At 38.9% G+C, this 14,087-nt stretch overlaps 1 long non-coding RNA gene across 1 annotated transcript; it reads left to right on the forward strand.

Moving 5' to 3' along the window:
- The first annotated feature begins 172 nt into the window (after positions 1 to 172).
- Positions 173 to 9,990, forward strand: LOC145514878 (uncharacterized). Its single transcript, XR_014060526.1, has 5 exons — positions 173 to 401; positions 5,661 to 5,756; positions 6,973 to 7,050; positions 8,095 to 8,350; positions 9,759 to 9,990. It is a non-coding gene; the product is annotated as an uncharacterized LOC145514878 (long non-coding RNA).
- The last annotated feature ends 4,097 nt before the right edge of the window (positions 9,991 to 14,087 follow it).

The raw sequence follows: 14,087 nt of genomic DNA on the forward strand, positions 1-14,087 counted from the left end.
ATGGCTGGAGAAACGGGCATTCTCATACAGTGTTGGAAAGGATAGCCCCAGACAGCACATGCGACCCACTGGTGCACCCCGGGTGCACCCCGGGCTGAGGACTATCCTTCATACACAGACTATGTTTGACTTGCAATCTTCCCTTTTTTACTCTATCCAATCAACTTAGCAGAGTTTCAAGAGCAGCACTTATAAATTTCCAGAGAGCAGCCAAAATGGTGAAGTAGAAGGACCCCAAGCTCACCTTCTCTCATGAGCACACCAAAATCACAACAACTTGTAGAACAACTATCATTGAAAAAGTGTGAAAAGATCCTCTACAACTAAAGACATTAACAAGGAACCACAAAGAGACTGGTAGGAGGAACAGACTCACGATATAATCAAATCCATACCCCCAGGTAGGTGACCCACAAAATGGAGAATAATTATGTTACAGAGGTTCTTCCACAGGAGTGAGAGTTATGAGCCCTGCATCAGGCTCCCCAGCCCAGGGGTCCAGCACTGGGAACATGAAATCCTAGAGCATTTGACTCTGAAGGTCAGCAGGGCTTGGTTACAGAATCTCCACAGAAAGGAGGGAAATAGAGACTTCACTCTTAAAAGATGCACACAAAATCTCACACACTCCAGGACCAAGGGCAAAAGCAGTAATTTCATAGGCATCTCAGCCAGACCTATCTAGATCTTCAAGGGCTTCCTGAGGAGGTAGGGAGTGGCTGTGGCTCACACTGGGGATACAGGCACTGGTTGTGGGCACCCCAGTATTCACTGCTGTACTGATTACAATAGCCAAGACATGGAAGCAACCTAAATGTCCATGGACAGATGAATGGATAAAGATGTGGTATGCATATACAATGGAATAGTACTCAGCCATGAAAAGAATGAAATAATGCCATTTGCAGTAACATGGATGGGCCTAGAGATAATCATACTAAGTGAAGCAAGCTAGACAGAAAAAGACAAATGTCATATGGCATCACTTATATGTGGAGTCTAAAAAAAATGATACAAACAAATTTATATACAAAACAGAAATAGACTCAGAGACATCAATAACTGACTTATGGTTACCAAAGGGGAAGTTTGGGATTAATATGTATACACTACCATGTATAAAGCAGATAACCAACAAGGACCTACTGTATATCACAGGAAAATAACTCAATATTTCACAATATCCTATAAGGGAAAAGAATCTTAAAAAAATAGATATTTGTATAACTGAATCATTTTGCTCTTGCTGTACACTTATAACTAACACAACATTGTGAACCAGCTATACATCAATAAAAAATAAAATTATAAAAAAAGAAAACCATAAAAATAAAAGAATGGAAATATGTTTAAAATAAATTACCAAACAAAACAAATTTTAAAAAGACTAACAATAATAGGTTTAGTATGCTCTATTTGTGTAAATATTTTTAAAGCATATGCCTGCATACACATGGAAGAATTTAAAATATTTTTAATGTATAAAAGATTACATGAGAAGCTGTTAAGAATGATTCCTGGAGGAGAGGAATAATGGAGAAAGAGGTTTATTTTTCTTTTCATACCCTAAGGTGTTTTGAATTTTTTAATATTTGTGTATATTGACTTCAGCTATATTGCTTTTATTTTAAATGTTTTTTTGATTTGTTTAGAAATAAGTAGCTATTACTGTGTTTTTTCAAATACATGTATGTGCTGTGTGCTCAGATGTGTCCAACTCTTTGCAACCCCAAGGACTGTAGCCCACCAAATTCCTCTGTCCCTGGAATTTTCCAGGCAAGAATACTGGAGTGGGTTGCCATTCCTTTCTCCAGGGGATCTTCCCAATCTAGGGATCAAACCCAGGTCTCCTGCATTGGCACGTGGATCCGTTACCATTGGCACGTACATATCTGGGAAGCCCCGATACATACATGTGTACATATTTATGTGTATGTGTGTAAAAAAACAGACAAAAGAAGCATCACTGGATCTACATTAAAGAGGCATACAAATAGTATACAGCATTATTCTGGGTTAAATGATACAGACTTTGAACACTTGAAAATATAATTCTATTTCTTAAACACTCTTTTCACTTCCCTTCCTTCCACCTCCATATATTTCATTTGTGCTTTTAATTAGAATAACAAACTGTTTCCCCTGAAAATTATAAAGCCCAATCCAACTACTGTAAATCTCAAATAAATAGTCCAAATCAGTCACATCTTAGAATGCTTCCTTTGTGATCCTGCAACATACCTATTATTATGGAGGCTTCTTGAAGAATATGAGTATTCAAAACAACAATTGATGACTAAGTGGGAAGGCAGTTGTAAAAAGAAGAGAATATTTAGGGAAGAAAGTTAAAAACTGAAAAGAAAAGCTAGACAAGACAAGAGAACATTTCTGTGAATGTTGGGGATAGTTGTAGGAAGTAAATGTGATTACACAGAAAGAGGTGTTTCTTTGTAACTGAAACTTGGCGGGAAGGACATTAAGATATGACAGTTGGAACAGACTGTATTTGAAAAGGTAATAATACTGTAAGAAACTCCAAGAGATTTCCTAGAGTGTTGTAAAGAGTAGCAATTGTTTGATGACATATAAGATTCTGAAAACATGTGAGGCAAAATTAAACATCATAAGAATATAAATCTATACCCTGTGTATATCAGTAAAAGCAGTCTTAGTTAAAAGTAGGCAAAAATAGATGCCTGTCTGCTGTATTTTTAAAGATCCCTTGGAATAGGGATCACATGCTTATGTACACTCGTATATACACAAAGTGCAATGACCAATCATCCCAATTTGCCTGGGACTAATGGGTTCCCTGGACGCAAGACTTTTGGTACTGAAACCAGGATAGTCCTAGGCAAACTAGGAAAGCATTCATTACACTAACACAGAGGTAGGTAGACAAATATAAGGACAAATATATAGGTATATTGATGGAGTTTTATATATATGTGTGTGTGTGTGTGTATATATATATATATATATATGATAGATAATGTAGATAATGAATATAGATACCCTTACATTCAGGTCTCTGAAATATGTTTGCAGCATTACAAAAAAATTAGAATTATTGCTGAGGCTCCTATCATTTTTCAAGACTATTTTTTTAGAGGAGTTTTAAATTCACAGCAAAATGGAAAAGAAAGTACAGAGATTTTCCATATACTCCGACTGCACATAAGCACAGCCTACCCCATCATCAACATCCCCAACCAAGGATGTTGTCACAATTAAAGAACTTACCTTGATGCATCATTATCAACCAAAGTTTATAGTTTACATTAGGTCTCATTCCAGATGGTGAACCTTCTATAGGTTTCGACAAATGACTTTCTGGGTCGCTCAGACAGTAAAGAATCCTCCTGCAACACAGGAGACATGGGAGACATAGGTTTGATCCCTGAGTAGGGAAGATCCCCTGGAGAAGGAAATGGATATCTACTCCAGTATTCTTGCCTGGAAAATTCTATGGACAAAGGATCCTGGCAGGCTCCAGTTCATGGGGTCACATAGACTGTTCAATTCAGTTCATTTCAGTCGCTCAGTCGTGTCCAACTCTTTGCAACCCCATGAACCGCAGTACGCCAGGCCTCCCTGTCCATCACCAACTCCCAGAGTGCACCCAAACCCATGTCCATTGAGTCGGTGATGCCATCCAACCATCTCATCCTCTGTCGTCCCCTTCTCCTCCTGCCCTCAATCTTTCCCAGCATCAGGGTCTTTTCAAATGAGTCAGCTCTTCGCATCAGGTGGCCAAAGTATTGAAATTTAAGCTTCAACATCAGTCCTTCCAATGAATATTCAAGACTGATCTCCTTTAGGATGGACTGGTTGGATCACCTTGCAGTCCAAGGGACTCTCAAGAGTCTTCTCCAACACCACAGTTCAAAAGCATCAATTCTTCTGTGCTCAGCTTTCTTTATAGTCCAACTCTCACATCCATACATGACCACTGGAAAAACCATAGCCTTGACAGGACGGACCTTTGTTGACAAAGTAATGTCTCTGCGTTTTAATATTCTGTCTAGGTTGGTCATAGCTTGCCTTCCAAGGAGTAAGCGTCTTTTAATTTCATTGCTGCAATCACCATCTGCAGTGATTTTGGAGCCCAAAAAAATAAAGTCAGCCACTGTTTCCAGTGTTTCCCTATCTATTTCCCATGAAGTGATGGGCCAGATGCCATGATCTTAGTTTTCTGAATGTTGAGCTTTAAGCCAACTTTTTCACTCTCCTCTTTCACCTTCCATCAAGAGGCTCTTTAGTTCTTCTTCACTTTCTGCCATAAGGGTGGTGTCACATAGACTGTATGTGTCCAGTATTTTTGGTGTGAGGACTGGTTTTGGTATGAATGACAGCCACATCTTTCCCCAAAGTGTGCTGGCCATTATCCCCTTGATAGGGGGTGTGATTGGTGTTGTAGTGACTAGACCCTGTGCTGAATGTGAGGCAGGGTATTGGCTATCACTGACCTTTTGAGGTAGAGTTTGCTCCCCAGTTGTTGGAGTAGAAGCCCTTAGGTTTGGGTTCAATCAGGCTCCATTGCCCTTGAGTATGTGCCTTTTCCCAAAGGAGGGAATTGCTGAAACAAGTGAGCCCCATGCAGTCACAGAGTTCCTATGCACTGTCTGTGTGCATCTACCATTCATCTCAGAAGTGGCCCAAGGTTGCATCCCTTTCTCTGTTTTGTTTGTCCTGGATCTAGTGCAAGGCTCTAGTGTGGATTAGGCTGCAGCTGGGGATCAGGACACTGTGGCTGCAGGAACTGAGGTGTCTATGCCACCACCTGGGATCTGGACTGCTTCTGTGGGAGACCTCTCCCAGGACCTGTCTGCTCCAGATCTGGTGCTAAGCTGCAGTATAGAGTGGGAGGGGCCAGTTCACCCTCTCTGTGTACTGAGATTCAGCACTTAGCCACCATGCATCCTTGTGGCTCACCCAGTGTGCATGCTGACAATGTCTATCGGTCTCAACCTGCCACCCCCATGCATGTACTGACAATGGCCTCGGCAATTCTGCCCAAATCACACCCCAGGCACCTGGGTCTGTCTCTGTGTAGCTAGACCAAATCTTTGCCCTGATTTCACACCAGGTTGTCGTGTGGAGTGAGCGGGGCCAGGGCACTTGCCCCTTCAGATAGGGAAGTACAATAAGGAAGTACAGCCACCAGTACAAGGCTCTCTTTGCCCTGATCATTAGCAAGCCATCATGGGCACACTCCTCATGAGTGAGGCTAGGCTTCTCCAGCCTTTCTATCTGTCTCAGTGGATTTCCCAGCAGGTAAGGGGCTTGTCTTCTCCATGCGAAGCCCCAGGACTGTGATGCCCAGATTGTGAGTCAGTCTGCTGCCTCCCCAGGGTGAGGGTCCACCTGTGTGGACTTTCTCTTCCTTACAGATCTCTGCCAGGGGCACAGGTCCTGACCTGATGCCTGTTTTTCCCCATCCTACTTGGTTATGTGGAGATCTTCCTTGCAGCTTTGTTGTATAGGAGATCTTCTGCCACTTTCCAGTTAGTTTTCTGTGAAAATTGTTCCGCATGTGGATGCATTTTTGACGTGTTTGTGGAGGGAGGTGAGCTCCACATCTTCATAGTCTGCCATCTGGATTCTCTTCTCCTTAAGAGTTCTCTTTTAAACTCTTTTCCCTCACTACTGCTTCCCAGGTGGTGCTAGTGATAAAGAATCCACCTGCCAATGCAGGAGATGCAAGAGACACAGGTTCAATCCCTGGATGGAGAAAATCCGCTGGAGTAAGGAAGGTAACCTATTCCAATATTCTTGCCTGGAAAATTCCACGGACAGAGGAGCCTGGCAGGCTACATAGGATTGCAAATAGTCGGACACAACTGAGCAACTACCTCTCCACTTTCATTTCATCTACAATTGTTATCAACTCCACTTCTGAATCACATTCCAAAAGTCTCCATTTCTCTTTTTATTCATGTTACTTTACACTTTTTCTGTAATTTATCTGTGGTAAGAACACTTATGAAATTTACCCACTTAACATTATATAGTGTAATACTATATTGTTATCTATAGGTACAATGTTGTACAGCAGATTCTGGAATTTATCTTGCATAACTGAAATTTTATACCTATTGATTAGCAACTCCTTGTCTCCCCCACTCCCAGTCCCGGGCAACTACAATTCTATTATTTGCTTTCATGAGTTAAACTATTTTAGATACCACCTATAAGTGGAATTTTGCAGTATTTGTCCTTCTGTGACTAACTTATTTCACTTAGCATAATGTCCTTCAAGTTCATTCATGTTGTTGCATAAGACAGGATTTCCTTCCTTTTTTATGCCTGAGTAATATGTATGTATATACCATGTTTTCTTTATCTGTTCGCCTGTCTGTAAACATTTACATTTTTCCCACTTCTTGACTACTGTGAATAATGCTACAGTGAACTTTTAAAAGCAAATATCTCTCCAGGATCCTGATTTCAATTTGGGGGGATAAATACCCATAAATGGGGTTGCTGGATCATGTGGTAGTTCTATTTTTAATTTTTTAAGGAACCTGCATACTATTTTCCAAAGTGGCTGCACCAATTTACATTCTCATCAGCCATGCACCAAGGGTTCCCTTTTCTCCACATCCTCACCTGCACTGGCTATTGCTTACCTTTTTCTTATATATAATAGTCATTCTATGCTTCTGATTTACCAGTTTTAGATTAAAAGTTCCCATAACTACTCCTCAGACTTTTCAATGCCAGTCACAAGTCTAGGTTGTTATCTGTACTTCTAACTGACTGGTTATAAATCAGACTTTCCCACAACCCTCTCCTTTGGTAATATTAATTTGCTATAATGACTCAAAGAACTCAGAGAAACATAATGCTACATCAGTGGTTTATTATAGAAGGATATAATTCAAGAACAGCCAGATGGAAGAGATGCACAAAAATGATAATTTTAGGTTGTCAGACACATCTTAAATTTCTTCCTTTCCTTTTTTCCAGTGCTAATTTTTCTTTAAGTGTGGATTATTCTGCTTATGAAATAAACAGGCAAAGGAGTGAGACATTTCTCCAAAGAAGGTATACAAATTGCCAGTAAGCACATGAAAAGATGCTCAACATGACTAGTCATTAGAGGAATATAAATTCAAACTGCAATGAGATACCAGATAGAAGAGATACACAGGGCTAGGAACTGGAAAAGAACATGTGGCTTCCATGCCCTCTCAGAGGGTGCCACTCTCCTCAAACCTCCATGTGTTCACCAACCTGGAATCTCTCCAAACCTTGTTCTTTGGGGTTTTTATAGAGACTTCATTACACAGGCATGACTAAATTCTTGGCCATCAGCAGCTGAGTCAACCTCCAGCCCCTCTCCCTTCCCCAGAGGTCAGGTGGTGGGCTGAAAGTTCCAACCCTCTAATCTCATGGCTGATTCTGCTGGCAACCAGCCCCCATCCTTAACTGCTATGCAAAAGTGTCTTCATTAACATAATAAAAGACAATTTTATAGCTCTCAACACTTAGCAAAGTCTAGGTTTTAGGAGCTCTGTACCAGAAATGGGGAAGAAGACAAATATATATTTCTTATTATAAACCACATCACAATGTTCATCAGGGAATATTGGCCTGTAGTTTTCTCTTGGTGTCTTTACCTAGATTTGGAATCTTGACCTCATAAAATGAATTTGGAAGGGTTCCCTTCTCTTCAGTTTTTTGGAAGAGTTTGAGAAGGACTAGCATTCAAAAGTTCCATTTTTATCCTTCTCCACAGCTACCACCTGAGTCCAAATCATCATTTCTCACCTGAAACTGCAGTAGCCCCCTATTCACTACATCCACTCTTGAACTTCTACTATTCATTCCTCTTAGAGCAGCCAGAGGAATCTTTTAAATCACAGATTAGATCATGTCACTCTGTTAGAAATCCTTTAGAGGCTTCACACCACCTTTGGAATACAATGTAGACATCTTTATCATGGGCCACAAGGCCCTGTGTTGTCCAATCCCTACCCAAGTCTCCAACCTTGTGCCACTGTAGCACTCAACTGCAATTCTTTATCTAAGTAGTCCATCTTAACAGACACATTTACTGATTTGAGCAAATATATGTCAACTTTTGAGCTTCCCAGGTGGTGCTAGTGGTATAAAGAACCAGTCTGCCAATGCAGGAGATGTAAGAGACGTGGGTTTGATCCCTGGATCAGAAAGGTCCCCTGGAGGAGGGCATGACAACCCACTCCAGTATTCTTGCCTGGAGAATCCCATGGACAGAGGAGCCTGGAGAGCTACAGTTCATGGGGTCACAAAGAGTTGGACACCACTGAAGCGACTTAGCACGCACACATATGTCAACTTTCTTGGAGTCAGCAGAAAGAAGGTAAATTCCATCTGTATCACCAACCAAAATAAATAATTATCCTTTTTAAAAATCTAACATTTGCATAGCTTTATTTGTGCATCAGGAATAAAATTCAAAACAAGTAGGCAGATACCATTGCTCTCCCTTGACAACTAGAAAACTGAAACATGCAGAAAAAGTCATGATACATGAAGTAGTCATAACTACCTCAACTTAAATGTAAATTAAATCTTAATGGAACTTCAGACACAATTCATCTTTCAGAGTAATATTAAGTCAGCATCAAATATATGCCCTATATTACAAAAGTCTTAAGAACTATAATGTTATATTGCTTACATTCATTTTTAAAGAACCATTTTTAAAGATCTGCATCATTCTCCCTCTGAAAATTGTGTTATTATTACAATTTGGATTGTCTCCATAGAGCAAAATTGCATTTGTATTGTCATAATGGCAAAAGAAAGTCTTGAAATACATAAACCACCCATGTTAATAAGGGACTATCATTAATTTTCTTAAGTCAAAAATCTAGTTAGTGATCTTTGACATTTCAAAACAAAATAAAAACTCAGAAAAATAAGTGGGATATTTTTATCAATATAGGTTAAGATTTATTCTTATTTGAATGCTAAAATTAATTTTAGAAGAGAATTTTTATTGTATTTGCTCATTTGTTAGTAATCACTAAGAATGAGGAGAACTAAATTACCCAGAGGTGCTGAAAATACTATGTATGCCTATTTGAAGTACAGTACTAAATAATGCTTTCTCACTGCTTTTGTAAGTAAATTCTTTACCCAAATTAATTCACACCCAAAGTATTTTATAAAATAGAACTACTGTGGTTTGAGTGGGGATAAAAACCCAGCAATCCACCAGCAGAGTCACATCCTCATTCCAGTCTCCCTAAGAACCTAGGGTCTGTTGCTGCTGCTGCTGCTGCTGCTAAGTCGCTTCAGTCGTGTCCGACTCTGTGCGACCCCATAGACGGCAGCTCACCAGGCTCCGCCATCCCTAGGATTCTCCAGGCAAGAATACTGGAGTGGGTTGCCATTTCCCTCTCCAATGCATGAAAGGGAAAAGTGAAAGTGAAGTCGCTCAGTCATGTCCGACCCTTAGCGACCCCATGGACTGTAGCCTACCAGGCTCCTCCGTCCATGGGATTTTCCAGGCAAGAGTACTGGAGTGGGGTGCCATTGCCTTCTCCGCTAGGGTCTGTTAGATTCCTGCTTTATAATCCACAGAAGTTGCTGAAATTTTACTTTTGGTCCAAATTAAAATAATGGATTTTATAACACAAATTTAACAAGTATCATAGCTTGGTTTTATTTTTTACTTAAAGTAGTATTTCTAATTCAAATTGTTTATTGCTCTCTTTTTTCTTATATGATTAACTCTATTGTTATTCTGTTTCTATTTTCAGTGACTATAAGCTATGAATTTCTAAAATACAAAGGGGAAGAAACATACATTTTAAGGAAGAGATTCAGCATTTTCATGTATTAATATTTTGTTCTAGAAACTTTAGATCCAGTGAGCCATAAGACACTGGCTGTTGTAATGTACAGCTGGGCACCTGGCTCAGAAATAAGAACAAAAGTCAGTAGTTTGAAGCCAAATGCTCCAGCGTTGAAATAAAAACAATAACAGAAAAAGGCATGTGAACATGAGTTTCTGGGGGATTTTGCTATTTACATCAATAAATCCAAATAGAAAAGGATATATCATAACAGAAAAAAAAATAATGCTATAAGTTTCAAAGAAGTCAGGAATAGATGAAATTCAAACACAAGAGGAATAGATATCAAACTCAAACATAACAGTAACCCTTAATTACATGGCTTGAAGACAAAGTCATTTAGGACAGCGCCTCACTAACCAATGTTTTATTTTTTCACTAGGTGGATAATAGTCTCCATCACTTTAAGCACCACCTGGATGTAGGCCTGCCTCAGTGATAGCCCATGTCAGCCAGGGTAAACAGGCATTTCGTATAGCATGGGTCTGGGTCTCCCCATTATCTCCCCAATCCAATTCATACCCAAAACCTGCTTTATTAAGAAATACTTTGGTATGTTTCCTTTACTCTCTAAAGTAAAATTAATACTATAACCTACTAATGCACATATTTCATAAGGTTCCAATAATGATGTAAAGAAGAAATAAAGCAATTTATAATTTAAGAGTAAATATTTCAAAATGTAAATATTCAGACATCACTGAAGAACTAATAAAGTAATTGGAAGCTTACAGCTTACCAATAATGAATGTTGGGTTTAAGAAATATAAGAAAATATTATAAAAATCTTAAACCAAAGACATTTTATATAAGAAACAGAGATAAAAGAGGGCATATGAAAGGAAGAACATAGAATAAAATCTAGAGTTAGGAGAAGTAACAAGAAACCAAAATGTACCTGTATGCAACAAGACAAAGGAAATAACCAATAGTCCATGACAAGTTACAGACTGCAAAATTAAATTAAGATATATGATATTCTTTTGATTGGTTAATAATATCAATATACCCCTGCCAAGACTACCAGATTTTAGAATTTACTTTCAAAGTCTGTAAAGGTAGTATCACTTAGAAATACATTCAGCTGCCAGTAACAAGGCAATGGCAACCCACTCCAGTACTCTTGCCTGGAAAATCCCATGTATGGAGGAGCCTGGTGGGCTGCAGTCTACGGGGTCGCTAGGAGTCGGACACGACTGAGCAACTTCCCTTTCACTTTTCACTTTCATGCATTGGAGAAGGAAATGGCAACCCACTCCAGTGTTCTTGCCTGGAGAATCCCAGGGACGGGGGAGCCTGGTGGGCTGTTGTCTATGGGGTCACACAGAGTTGGACACGACTGAAGTGACTTAGCAGCAGCAGCAACATCTCTGAAATAACCGTGACTTAAATATGATAAAGGCCTCTCTCAAAAGGAAAACCTAAAGTTAGAATGATCATTAAGAACCAGGCTTCTATATTTCTGCCATGCCAGCTTTAACATATAGGTTTTATCCTCAAAATTGCCTCATTATTGCAAGATGATCACTGCAGATCCAACCATCAAGTCTATGACCCAGGCATTAGGAAAAAGAGAAGGGCAAGCACCAAGGTGACACATTCCAGCTGATTCAGTCTCCTTTAAAGTACTTTCCTGGAAGTCTCACCGTATGATACATGCTTACTACTCATGGACCACTCTCCTTGACTGCAAGAGAGAGGGGGAGATTCAGCTGCTGAGGAAACAAGGGGGAAATTCCGGGGGAAGAATAAAGAGATATCTAAAGATGAAATTTAGGAAGTTTTGCCTATGAAGAGCTAAGCAAAAAAGGGTAGTGCAAATTTTATGATACTTTCAAGAAGACAGATAATAAAGATCCACTTTATTTTTCAAGGCTTTTTGAATTGCTTTGTGTTTCATTTTAATATGACCAGCTCACACTGCCACTAAAGACAAGCTTCCTGTCCTGGGGCAATGGTTGTCCCCCCAAAACATACGAATCAAATTCAATTGAGAACAATAAGATTCAAAGGCAAAGCTAAGGGGTACTTATTGTAATAGAAGGGGAAATTAACCAAAAGTAATAGTAAACAGAAAAAAAAATTATACATTCTCCTCAGATAAAATTTCATACTGCGATTTCTCTCTGGTTAAATCAGAAAAATGGAAATTTGGAAATTCATTTAATGAATTAGGGCTTTATATACACCAAGAGTATGAGTACTAGTTTTAGTTTGGTTTTCTGTTTTGTCGTTTTTATACTGGCCTTCCTAACCCCCATCTTCTCATGCTGCCACAGGTTATCCAGGGGATGTTCCCAACCCAGGAATTGAACCTACATTTCCTGCATTGGCAGGCAGATTCTTTACTACTGAGCCACCAGGGAAGCCCAACAAAATGTCTAGTGGAAGGGACAATAAAAAAGTATTTCCCTTTCTATTTAATGGATTATCACAGAGCAGAAAGAGAAAGTGAGGTTGGGTGGGAAACAGTAGGAAAGACCTCTAGAGAGGGGAGAAAGAGCAGCACAAGGAAGAGAAAAAAGCTCTCCAATTTCAGACTCTGCAGTCTACCTACCTTTACCTTCTGACTACTGTCTTTTCCTTGAGAAGTCATCCCAGCCAATGCCTTGCCCCTTTCCCATTGAGCTTTCTATCTGGGATTTTCCACTGCTAGCCAAAAATAAAAAGGAAAATTTGAGTTATACCAAAAATCCAAATGATGTGATTTTACTAGGATATTTACTCTACCTAGACTAAATATCTATTTTATCAATATAAATGCCTATATTACATTCAGTAGTATTTATTTTGTTCTGGCAAATAAGAATAATTCACGGTTTATATTGTCTCTGTAACCAGCAACGTCCAACATGTCAATTTGGTTTTTCTTCACATTCTTTGAGAAATACCCTTAGAATAAGATGGCTTATCTTTTTAATGTTTTAAATTTAAATTGTGTCTGAAACTTCTTTTCCTTTCTTTAGCTCTTTACTCTAATATTTGGCATCTGCAGATTTTAGTCCCAGAGTTAGATCAGCCTGGAGAGTTTCTAATTTCTTGAACTCTCAGTTCTGGCCTGATTCCTACCCCCTGGGAAATATAACGCTACTTCTAGAATCTTTCTAAACCACACAAGAACTGTCATGTAAGGACATTTCAGTGATCAGAGTTTAGGACTCAGAGCTTTAAAGAGTCTAAATTCTAGTATCTGTTCTTAAATTGTGTCCTGGTCAGAGTTTAAGCCTCCCAGTTTTCCCCCACTTCACATTTCAGAAACTAGATCCAAGAATTGATGAGACAAACTACATTTGCAAAGATCATGTTAGAGTATGATAAGGAAATAGTTTACAGAAGACAAGAATAAACATAAGGGGAGAAAAAGGTTAATGAATATTTAGCAGTCATTTAGGAATTAACCCAATATTGAGTATCTACTATATGCCAAGTAATTTCACATATATTCTCCCATTTAATCATTAAAGTAACCTTGTGGCATAGGCACTATGTGACTCACTAAAAGAGAAAACTGAGGCTCAGAGTGGTTAAATGCCTTGCCCAAGGGTCCCATCACTAATGAGCGTTGCAAGACTCCTAGTACAGAATTCTTTTCCCTGCCCCACTCTGTTGAAAAGACTAGTAATTCTACAGTTGGCAATTTGTTATCCACTACCTATGATTCACTTTTTAATATAAACCCTACTAAAAAAAATTCATTTTTATTCTAGTACAAACTCAAAATATTACCTTGTCTAGAAAAGTAAAATTGCAAGGTTGTCCCTATTAGAATATTCTAAGCAAGAACTAGGAAAGGTGGAATTTGTAGACAGTTGATACCATTCCCTGGATTCTTTACAAACAAAAATAAACCCCTATCTAATGCAGACTACTCAATGCTGCCTCCTTTTAGTCTAAGTGGGGCCCTTTTACCGAGGAAGCTGCTAATATGGCATCAGGCTATTAATGGGAAAAGCATTTACTTTAGATTAAGAATAGTGTAAAGTAGAGCCGGGGCCCTCTATGACTGGCTATTAGGGATGTTAATTAAATATTTATAATGTCTAAATTAGCATAGTGAAAGCTCAATTCATCAATTTGTTCTGGTCTGTTTGTAAGGGGGAAAAAATAACTCCAAATGCCCCTGAAGAAAGATGCTATGTGAGTCAATAGGAGGATGACTGAACAATTTATTATGATTGTGGTAAACATTTTATTTTGATTTTATTTAAAGATACTTGTTGCAGCACCTTACCT

The sequence above is a fragment of the Giraffa tippelskirchi genome, chromosome 7 (assembly GCF_054371585.1).
Source record: "Giraffa tippelskirchi isolate mGirTip1 chromosome 7, T2T-mGirTip1v1.2.pri, whole genome shotgun sequence".
Lineage (NCBI taxonomy): Eukaryota > Metazoa > Chordata > Mammalia > Artiodactyla > Giraffidae > Giraffa > Giraffa tippelskirchi.